At 50.1% G+C, this 7,231-nt stretch overlaps 1 long non-coding RNA gene across 4 annotated transcripts; it reads right to left on the reverse strand.

Annotated features, from left to right (window-relative positions):
* Window positions 1-185: 185 nt before the first annotated feature.
* Window positions 186-6,696, reverse strand: LOC101787498 (uncharacterized). Of its 4 annotated transcripts, none has more exons than XR_010051069.1 (4): window positions 6,607-6,696; window positions 5,548-5,991; window positions 4,143-4,281; window positions 186-3,045 (listed from the first exon to the last, which is right to left on the reverse strand). It is a non-coding gene; the product is annotated as an uncharacterized LOC101787498 (long non-coding RNA). The 4 variants fall into 4 exon arrangements; XR_010051071.1 differs by lacking the exon at window positions 6,607-6,696 and adding an exon at window positions 6,364-6,600; XR_010051070.1 differs by lacking the exon at window positions 6,607-6,696 and adding an exon at window positions 6,190-6,600.
* Window positions 6,697-7,231: the final 535 nt, after the last annotated feature.

Here is a 7,231-nt window from a genome sequence, read left to right on the forward strand (position 1 = left end):
GTCATTCTGCAAGTGAGACACTTGGTTTAAATACTACTGGTAGCAATGTGCTGACCTGCAGGAAGTGTAAACCTACACTTCACCACACAGTACTTGCTGACAAGGGAGATGAAGAGGTACCGAACTACAGCTTTGAGGGGCCCTTGCTTAGGCCCAAGAGGATTAAAACGTAAAAACAAAAGTGCTTAAGCTCAGAAAATGAATCATTTTATTCCAACTGCATAACTGATTTTCATACCAACTGAACAGGAAAACCTTTCTCCCTCAAGAGTAGCACAAACAGCATCAGAGACAAATTAAAGAACTGAATTCATGAATAGCATGCATTGATGATTCAATGATGAAGCTCTTTAAGAATTCTGAATAGAATGGCTAGGCAACAAAATCAATTCTATCAGTTATCTCACCTTCCTCCCACCCTATCAATCCTATGTATATGGAAAAAAACACGTAGACTGACTCAGAACTTAGAACCTCAACTCTTAGGTACAAGCAAATTGATCTTGATAAAAAGTTCTACAAAAGTATAGACATGAGATTTTAGGTTATGTAAGTAACCTCACGGTGCACTTAATAAATGCACATTAGCACTTGTATACAAGGCACAGAGGGGACCGTGAGACTTCATGAATCTGACCAATCATATTGCATTCACTACAATGAAAAAGTATGGTCCTGGCAGCAGGAGGACATCTTAAAGTGCAGGCTGATAGAAATTAGTGAGTCTGGAGGCTCATTTAGTTCCAGTGGGTGAGAAAGAAACACTGAGGTCCTACACCTCCAAAAAACTCTCCCACAGCCTCGTATGGACTCAGCTCTGTTCCAAACACCTTCTAAAATACAGACGATTCACCTCGGCCAGAATGTATTTTGAAAACACCTGATGTCTATTAGTAAATAAAACCCCAGCTTACAAATTCCATAGACAGTGAGGCTCCAGGTGCCTTTAATTCAATGACAAATGAACAGCAACTTTCCTATACATACAAGTGGTCACTATGACCGAATTTTCTTCCCTATGTGGCTTCTCTTAAGTTGAATGAGGTATGAAGTTTGAGTGAAGCCTTTTCACATGTGTCACACTGGTAGGGTTTCTACCCAGTGTGGATTTTTTGATTTTCCGTAAGTCCTATTTTCTGAGTGAAACTTCTCTTGCACTCTACATTTGTAAGACACAGGAGTTTCGGCATTTTCCCGCTGGCTTTCCATCTTGGCCTTACCTACCTCTCCAAGCTCATTTTTATTCCCATGGAGCCACTGATGTCTCTAGAGATGTGAATTCCGCCTAAAGGCTTTGCCACACATGGTACACTGGTATGGCTTCTCCCCAGTGTGAATCTTGTGATGCTCCAGGAGGCTGCAGCTCTGGCTGAAGGTTTTCCCACAGTCTTCACACTCGTAGGGCTTCTCGCCTGTGTGTGTTCTCTGGTATTTGACAAGGTCTGATCTGTGACTAAAGGCTTTGCCATACTCTTCACTCATAGGGTTTCACACCTGTGTGGATCCTCCTGTGCTTGGTCAGGCCTGAACTTTGAGCAAAGCTCTTTCCACATTCGAGACAAACATGATGCCCACTCCTCACAGCATTGTTCTGCTTTCCTTGTAACCTGTCCTCCTGTTCACCAGCCTCAGCACAAGCAGGACCCTGGGCAATGTCCCCATCCAGGTGGCATGGAGTCTGCCCAGGCTCTTGTCCTGGACACTCCTCAGCTGGAGACAAGCCCCTGACCTTCACCTGCATTTCACCACCTGAAACAGCCAGGGCCAACAACGGTGGGTTAGGCCCAGTGTGGAGGAAAGCTGTGTGATGTGCACCAGGGAGGCGAGAACTGCAGGGCTCTCTGCGAGCAAGGAGGATTCGAGTGCAGGAACCAGGATGGGAGGAACGGTGCTGGGGAGCAGAGAGGTGAGAACGGAGCAGGGGCACTGGCAGAAGGCACGGGAGGGAATGCAGGGAGGGGGGACGAGGCCGAGGACTGTGCCAGGGTGTCACGTGGTGCTGGTTTGGGGGAGGAGGGTCACTAAGCAATAAGAAAAGAAAGGCAGGGCCACCCAGGAGGATTAGATGCTGAGGGGGCTGAGTGGAAGGTGGCAGTGAACGGGGCAAGATGAAGAACTTCCAAAGTGTTACAACTCTGAACCTGGCCAGTGACCAAAGACAAGGAAGGTGCTCTTGGACTGCATCCAGAGACAGACAGGGTCCCCAAACAGAATGGCTACTGGGGCAGGAATGGAAGGGGAGCAAATATGTATTTGACTGCACTATGTCCCTGAGCTAGGCACTGAACCAGCGCTGTGCACTCCCCTGCTAAGCCCCAGCCCCAGTCCCAGCCCCAGCCCCGAAATTAACTGTGCTGTGTGTCTTCTCTGAGCCAGGTCGGTGCCAGGCATCTCAGCTGCTTCATCCACGCACTCAGACTAGAACCCCGGCACAGCCCATAAGAAAACAAGAGTGGAGGCTGAAGGGCTGGTGGCTTTAAAAATGGTCGCTCTGAATCTATGTGGCACAGGGATCACCAGTTCTGACAGGTTGCCAGGGCCAGCAGGTCTCACTGCAAAGCATGCAGAGACCCCTCCGGAGCCCCGGAGTCCCTTGGTCTTACCCAGGGAGCCAGCGCAGCCCCAGCTTGGCTGCCTTTCATCTCTGCAAAGGGTCACGTGGGAGGAAACCAGCTGGGTCTTCCCAGGGGATAGCGTCAGGGACGTCTTCCACTTTCAGCAGCCTCCACAGCAACAGAAGAAGACCACCAAAGGGATGGAGTGGTAGTATCTGGGCAACAGACAGTTCTGCAAGCCAGCAATGAAACTGCACACTTCGGTGAAGCTGACAGTAAGCAACCTGGGACTGAAAGAGCAAATTCACATCCCCCTAGGACCAGGTGGGGGATCCATGATGGCGGCACAGGCGGCATAGACAGGATGACAGCTCTGCAGGAAGGACAGTAATGAAGGAAGTAAGGGAAGGGACTCACCTTACCTGGGACTCTGGCGGAAGCTCGTCAGCTGCCACTGCATCTTCTCTGCAGCTGTCGTCTTAGGCAGCTACTACGAAAAAAGCCCTGGATGAGATCTGCCCTGCCATCAGCCTCCCTGCCATGGGCAACCCAAATTCAAAAACTGCATCATCAATTTTTGTCACACAAATTTATACAAAGTGTTCCTTTCTAACATGCCCAGTCCCCACTGGCTCTAACTTTAGAGTGCAAAGATATAAAATCTACGCAGGAAAGCAGAACCCTCATGTGGAGCGGTGAAAAGAATCAAAACAACAAAGCTTTGTCATTTGAAGCTCCTATGAACTCTGCTAGGGAAGGGGAGGAACTGTGCTCAGCACATCTTTAGGAGTGTGAGGGTCCATTCTGACTTGGCTTTGAAAAACTAAGTCAGTCAAAGCTGGACCCAAAAAGGCAGGAATGGGAGTCTGCTTGCATAGGCCTTGCTCAGATTTGAGAGAGACAAGTCAGATTCAACTGCAGACTTCCTTACAGGAGGGAAACACCGAACAGGACACAAAGTGGTATGGTTAGAACCTCTGCAGAGATGAAGAATGAGCATTGGCTGGAGTCCCAGTGCCTGGGTGGCAAGGACTGTCACACATGTTCAAGGCACAGGAGAGGTCGCCCAAGGACACAGTCCTTCCCTACCAATTGAGTGTTGTGCAATTTTAGTAACAATCCTAAGGGTAGGAGATCTGTGTCATTTAGGTTGCAGTCTCCTACAACTGTTAGACATTCTGGCTGACTTTATAGATGTTTTCTTCTTCGGAATGACTATTTAAACTTGTGCTACTAATGTGTCTCTTTGGCATCTTTCACACATAGTGGAAGCTCCATGGAGGAGGCGTCTCACTGACGGTGTCATCCTCAGCGCCAACCACACTGGCTATGATAAGAGAGGCTCCACAATTCATGTCAGAATGGAGGACCAAGTCCTTCCAAGCCACACTCCCCTGCCATCGTGCTGTGTCTAGGCTTGGCCAGGAGAGTTCTCTGTCACTTCACTAGCACCCTTTAGTCTCCCTCTCAAAGTAGAGCTCATCAGTGATAAGCACGTCAAGCATGGTCAGCCAATCTTCCAGGCCACGTTTCGGTGAAACTGGGCAAGGCCAGTAGAATTCAGACACACTGGGAGACAATATTTACCTGTGTCCTGCAAGGGCCAGGATCCCCGAGATTCATGCTTGCACAGAGGCTTCACTGCTGGGACTTGGCCACTCTGTGAACTCTGGGCTGCCATCCCCTCTCCTGCCTCATAACCCAAAAGTGCTTGGTCACCTGAAACCTAGAAGACATGAATTTACTTTTATTTATTTGTCAAACATTTCTATTAAACTATGTGTAAGTGCTTTCTATTTCCCAGGCATTACTGCAAGAGTTTCAGGGACACTAACTCATTTAGTGCACACAGTGCTGGGCACTGTTACTATCTGGGTTTGATGTCTGGGAAAGTGGTGCTGAGTTGAAGCAGTTTACTCAGGTCGTTCAGCCAGTCTGTGACAACACTAACCCTGGAGCCGTACACTAAACCACCGCTTTCCTTCTTTACACATTTGTGCTTTCATGAAAACCCTTCAGAAACTAGCAGAAAATTTTCAACAAGTAGTAATATTTTTCTTATCTAAAAAGTGAGCATAATTTACAGCGTTTGGAGAACTAGTAAATAAGGTCACAGTATGTGAGATCCCCAGCAGAGGGCCTGGCATCTGGGATGTCCCCAACATTCAGGTTTCTGTCTAAGGATATATTTATGGTTAAACGACAGTTTTCAAACTACTTTCCCAAGTGTTGCTCAGAACTTGTCTTGCTCTTTATAAAGAAAAACTGAAGAGATTCAAAATAACTTCGCTGTTACAGAGCTCGGTACAGCTGACTTAAGCTACGAACCCCAGTGTGCTGCACACTAGTGTGGAGCCTGGGCCTGTAGTGCTGAGGGAAGCTGCACCAGGACACCACACCACACAGAGGGACCAGGCTCATGAAAAGCAACGATGGAGGGAAAACCAGCCTGTTTCCACCAGAGGTTCGAAATCAGTGGTGCATGGGTTTAGGAAAATAACTGGTCTTATTCGCAACTGATCTCTAGGAAAAATATAGCACGTCCTTCAATTACCAGTGGAAGCAACAAACCTTTGCGTCCTAAGAAGTCCCAGGACTTTGTTACCAAGAGAGTCTACAGTGTCACAGCACTTTAAACTGGGCAGTCTCTCCAAAGTCATTCACCCTTATCATCACTTTGAAATGACCAGTTACCAGCCTTCTTAAGCCTTATGATTCAGGACATTAATAAAAAAAAACTTTAGTGTAGTTGTTTAGTAGTTTCCTAACAAGCTTAATAGGATTATATTCCTTGCAATCCTTCATATTTTCCTTAACGTGCATATAAATAGCATTCTGAGAAAGGGCCCGGATTACTTTGCCTCATTTCCAAAAAGGTCCATGGTACAGAGACTGGCAGCTCCTGGATCATAAAGGAATGCCCGCACTCCAGCCATGACGTTTTGGGAGGGCATGAACCGCAGCTCTCAGATACTAAACCTGTTCTTTTTACCTGCAGCAGCGCCTCCTCCAGGGGCCCCTGCACAAACTCCAGCAGTGCTGCAGCTTCTCCCCCACTCTGTGGACGCTGTGCGCGCACCCAGGCCTGCAGCTCTGCAGGCAGGACGGCCAGGAATTGCTCAAGCACCAGCAGCTCCAGGATCTGCTCCTTGCTGTGGGTCTCGGGGCACAGCCACTGTTGGCAGAGCTCGGAGCCGGCTCAGGACGTCCTGGGGGCCAGCAGCATCGAGGTAGCAGAAGGCACGGAAACACAGGCAGGCGTGTTCAGGGCCCAGCAAGCTCTTCTGCTCCACCCAGGAAGAAGCCTCTTCCTCCTCCACCTTCACAATCAGAAGTCCCATCTCGTCCTCTGCAGAGTGGGCATCTAGGGCTACACGACCGTCCAGTTCTCCAGCCATCATCTGCCGCCAGCCTCACTGAGGCGTCAGTGGTGTTTCTGTGGGAGAAGCCAGAAAGGTGGAATCACTGTCACTAAGCATCTAAACCGCTCCTCCTGCGCAGCCCAGGAGCAGCTGTGCAGATTTCCTCTCCGTGCTCAAGTGCCTGCGGCACCACGACCTGTACTCTCACAACTCACGAGTTCCTCCCAACAGCCCCAGGGGGTGGGTCTAACAATCCGACTAGGGAGACGGACCCGGGCTGCTTCCTGGACATTCTAGGACTTTCCTCCTCTCCACAACGGGCTGTGATCCTTCAGCTTCGGGGCCTCTGGCTGGCTGAATTCAGATATGACCCCGAAGACGTGCTGCCCTAAACCCCAGGATGTGACTTGGTATCTTCTCGGGCTGACCAGACCAACTGTGAGGACCTTAATTCCAGCTCCGGCCACAGTGAGGCTCCACGCCAGGGCGGGAACTGAGCCTGCGCCCAAGGAGCCACCGGCGCCCAAGCCGTCCAGGCTCCCGCGCGACAGGGGGCACCGGGCAGTCACGCGCGGACCTCGCCCTTCCCCGAGGACCCGGGCACCGCCAGCCTCGTCCTCCGTCACACACACGGCCCCACATCCCTTCTCGGACGAAAACCAGCCGCGGCGCAGCCACCCCGTACTCACTGGCGTCCCGGACCGGCGGGCCCCGCGCGGACACGGCCGCTTCCGCCGCTCTAGCCTCGCACCTCGGTGGTTCCGCCCGCCCCGCCCCTGGGCCCGCCCCGCCCCTGGGCCCGCCCCTGGGCCCGCCCCCAAGCAGCTTTTCTGGAGTAACGGGGAAGGAACGCTTAGCGCTCCACTCTTGTGTTTTACTCATGGAAGTGAAGAAATGTAAATTTTATTTGCTTGGGTAAGCACTAAGGAACCCTGGGAAAGAGTTTCCTACATAAGACAATTAATGATTGTTGTTAGTTGTGAGGCGTGCGTGTGGTTCAAAAGTAGGGGATGGTGGGTATCGCCGTACTTTTACTTTTAGAGCTGATTACATTACCTAATTAAAACAGTTTAAAACGCGTAACTCGAAAATGCTGATGGCGTACCTAGAAAGTCCAAATCAATCCACCACCCAAATTATACCTCAGCAACATTGCTGAGTTTTAAAAAAATGACAAGCACACCAGCAGCACAAAAAAGAAAATATATTCTCTAGGCGTGGGCGTGGTTGTGCACTTCTGTGATGCCAGCACTTGGGAGGCTGGAGCCGAGAATCACCGAAAGTTCGAGGCCAGCATGAGTTACTCAGTGAGTA

The sequence above is a fragment of the Cavia porcellus genome, unplaced genomic scaffold (genome assembly GCF_034190915.1).
Source record: "Cavia porcellus strain 051 isolate PalLab524CR breed Dunkin Hartley unplaced genomic scaffold, mCavPor4.1 scaffold_13, whole genome shotgun sequence".
Lineage (NCBI taxonomy): Eukaryota > Metazoa > Chordata > Mammalia > Rodentia > Caviidae > Cavia > Cavia porcellus.